Source organism: Herpailurus yagouaroundi, unplaced genomic scaffold (assembly GCF_014898765.1).
Source record: "Herpailurus yagouaroundi ecotype Mexico unplaced genomic scaffold, PumYag 203, whole genome shotgun sequence".
NCBI classification, from domain to species: domain Eukaryota; kingdom Metazoa; phylum Chordata; class Mammalia; order Carnivora; family Felidae; genus Herpailurus; species Herpailurus yagouaroundi.
Window position 1 is genome coordinate 6,937,619 of NW_024412434.1, and position 4,040 is coordinate 6,941,658.

Here is a 4,040-nt window from a genome sequence, read left to right on the forward strand (position 1 = left end):
TAGATATAAGAGCTTAAAAATTCATCCACAAGAGGGAACAAGAAAAATGAAGCAGAGACACTTTCATGAAGACCGAGAAGAAGAAAGAAAAAAAAAATCCTCATTTAATAACAATACCATAGAACATAACACTCCATCTGCTGAAGGAAAGGAGTTAAAGGTGTCTATGACTTCAAATTCAGAAGCATAAGCACATACCAGCAAAGAATATGAAAAGTCAAGGTAACATGGCATTACAAAAAGAAAAGGAGAATTCTCAAGCAAACAAACACTCCCACTTAGGTATTTGGACTTTTTTCTGTTGTAAACCTTCAAATAATGTCTATCTTCCCCCCACCCCACCCAAAACATGTTAAGTTCTATGACAGCAGGAGTCGTGTTGCTTTTGTCACCATTATATCCCCAGTACCTACAACAGTATGTGATGCATAGCTATGTAAAAATGAAATAAAAAACTGAAATTATCTTTAATATATATGGATATATAATTAAAACTAATTTCCTTTTTTCTCTTATCTTTTTAATGTGGCTATTAGAAAATATTAAGGGGAAGTAGATGGGGGGGACGAGTAAAATAAGCGATGGGGATTAAGGAGTACACTTGTGATGAGCAAAGGATGATGTATGGAAGTGCTGAATCACTATATTCTACACCTGAAACTACTATAACACTGTGTGTTAACTATGCTTGAATTAGAGTAAAAAATAAGTTAGAAAAGAAAATATTAAATCATCTGAATTATTTTTGAAGGTTGTTATGAAGAATCTCAGCAAGCTACAAGGAAACTCAGAAAAACAATTCTATGAAATAAGGAATAAAGTATATTAACAAAGTGATTTCTTTGACAAATATAGTAAAATTACTTAAAAGAACCAAATAACAATTTGGTGAAGAATTGCATGAACGGGGGGCGCCTGGGTGGCGCAGTCGGTTAAGCGTCCGACTTCAGCCAGGTCACGATCTCGCGGTCTGTGAGTTCGAGCCCCGCGTCGGGCTCTGGGCTGATGGCTCGGAGCCTGGAGCCTGTTTCCGATTCTGTGTCTCCCTCTCTCTCTGCCCCTCCCCCGTTCATGCTCTGTCTCTCTCTGTCCCATAAATAAATAAAAAACGTTGAAAAAAAATTTAAAAGAATTGCATGAACGGAATGAAGAACATAATATAGAGTGCCTGTAGCAGGGCAGACCAGAAAGAAGAAAGAAGAAATGACTTGGAGAATAGGAATTTTGAAATAACACAAATAGAAGGGGGAAAAAGGAACTAAGATTTTAAAAGAGTAAAGAAAGCCTACAAATGCTATGGGATTACATCAGAAAGACAAATATAATAATAATATGGATTCCAGAAGGAGAAGAGGAAGGAGGTGGGCAGAGAGCCTATTTAAAGAAATAACAGCTGAGGGGACTTCCGGGGAAGATAGCAGACTAGGAGGATTCTAAGCTCACCTCCTCCCACAAATACAACTATATAACACCCCCATCAGTGTCAATAACCCAGAAAACAACCTAAAGATTCACAGAACAGATTCTCCACAGCTAAATGTAGGGAAGAGGCCACATCTCACAGGGCAGGAAGGGTGGAGATGTGGTGACCAGCTAAATGGTCCTATGAGAGTGTCCGCAGGAGGGAGGGATGCTGCAGGCTCAGAAAGGGGAGAGGAGCAACCCCACACCAGGCACCTCAGGCACAGGGGACCGGCTCGGGGAAGATGAATCCCCATAACATTTGCCTTTGAAAACCAGAGGGTCCTAATCAGCAGTGGGGCTCAACACCTGGAACTTGAAAAATCAGCAGGCTTAGCTCCAGGAAAACTGGGAAGTCAGAGTCCCTGCCCTTGAAGAGACAGCATAACAAACAACTTCACTAAGATACAGCAGTAGAACCAGCAGCTTGAAAAGCACCTGGGGCATATGGGAAGGAGATTTATTTACTAATCTCAGAGTGTGTGCTGGAGGGGCAAGGATCTTTGGGAGACCTCTTTGAGAACAAAAGAGTTGGTGGGTGCCATTTTCCTCCGCTACCCAACCCTGGCCGAGATGCATGGAACACTTTCCACCTAGCTTGCCAACAGTGTGGCCCACCCCCACTTGTTTCTGCATATCTTCCCCCTCCAACTCTGACTGTCTCAGCAGGAGTTTTCCAGGTGGCTACAGGTCCAGTCTCACAATGCACCAGGGCTCACCTTGCTGGCACAGCACATCCCACCCCTGCATTCTCTTGCAGACCTACCCCCTCCAATATGCCTTTGGCCGGAGCCCATCCAAAGCAATGCCACAAGACCGGCAGTGTGCAAGCAGCCCTAAATAGGGGCCGGCCCGACTCCAAAGTGACTCCTACCCCGGGGAGAGGAGAAGATAGCCATACACATCAGTCCAACTTTGGCCCCAGCAGTGGGTTTGGGGGCAGACATCAGGTCTGACTGCAGGGCCTGCCCACCAACAAAAGCTTCTCGAGGGACAGCACAGGGAAAGCACTGTGCAGTTCAGTGGCAAACACCTGGTCTAACTCAACAAAAGCCTGAAGTGGCCCCAGACTGGTCCACTAATGACAGAGGGACCAAACACTGCCCACAACAGGCAAAGAGAGACATTGCAGCTAACTGAACTGAAGGCAAATGCAGCTCAGTCACAACACTGGGCACACAGGACACACACAGGAGACGCCCCTGAAGCACCAGGTTCTGGTGAAGGGGACATTACACTATAGGCACTACAGGAACTCTTCTCCATAACGCCACTGCTTCTTTTTTATGAGTTTATCTATTTTGTTGATCTTTTTAAAGGACCAGCTCCTGGCTCCATGGATCTATTGTTTCTTTAGTTCTTATTTCATCTATTTCTACCCTAATCTTTATCATTTTCTTCCTTCTACTGGTTCTGGGTTTTGTTTTTCTTTTTCCAGCTCCCTTGGGTGTAAGTTGGGTGTAGGTTGTTTTTCTGAGATTTTTCTTGCTTCTTGAGGTGGGCCTGTATTACTATAAAATTCCCACTTAGAACAGCTTTTGTTGCATCCCAAAGATTTTGGAACTGTTGTGTTTCCTCTTTACATTTTCTTTACATTTTCTTACATTCCTCTTTACATTTTCTTTACATTTTCTTCATGTATTTTTGTACTTTCCGTTTGATTTTTGGCTGACTCATTTGTTGTATAATAGCATGTTATTTCACCTTCATATATTTGTATTCTTTCCAGATTTTTCTCTTGTGGTTGATTTCTAGTTTCATAGTGTTGTGGTCAGAAAAGATGCGCGGTATGACTAAGAACTTTTTGAATTTGTTGAGACTTGTTTGGTGGCCTAATATGTGATCTATTCTGGAGAATGTTCCATGTGTCCTTGAAAATAGTTTGCATTCTGCTGTTTTAGGATGGAATGTTCTGAACATGTCTATTCAATCCATCTGGTGTAATGTGTTGTTCAAAGCCACAGTTTCTTTGTTGATCTTGTTTGGATGATCTATCTATTGATGTAAGTAGGGTGTTACAGTCCCCTGCTACTATTATATTACTACTGATCACTTCCTTTATGTTTGTTATTAACTGCTTTATGTATTTGGGTGCTTCCATGTCAGGTGCATAAGTATTTACAGTTTTTGTATCTTCTTGTTGGGTTGCTCCCTTTATGAATATATACTGTCCTTCTTTGTCTCTTGTTACAGTCTTTGTTTAAATGAATGTCTATTTTGTCTGATATAAGTATTGCTACTCTGGCTTTCTTTTCGCTTCCATTTGCATGGTAAGTGCTTTTCTACCCCTTCACTTTCAATCTGCATGTGTCTTTAGATCTGAAATGAGTCTCTTGTAGACAGCATATAGATGGGTCTTGCTTTTGTATCTATTCAATCACTTTATATCTTTTTTTTTTTTTTAGAAAATGAGAGAGAGCGTGCAAGTTGGGGAGGGCACAGGGAGAGGGAGAGAGAATCTTAAGTAGGCTCCATGCTCAGTGTGGAGCCTGATGCAGGGCTTGATCTCACAACCCTGAGATCACAACCTGAGCTGAAATCAAGTGTCAGATACTTAACTGATTGAGCCACCCAGGCAC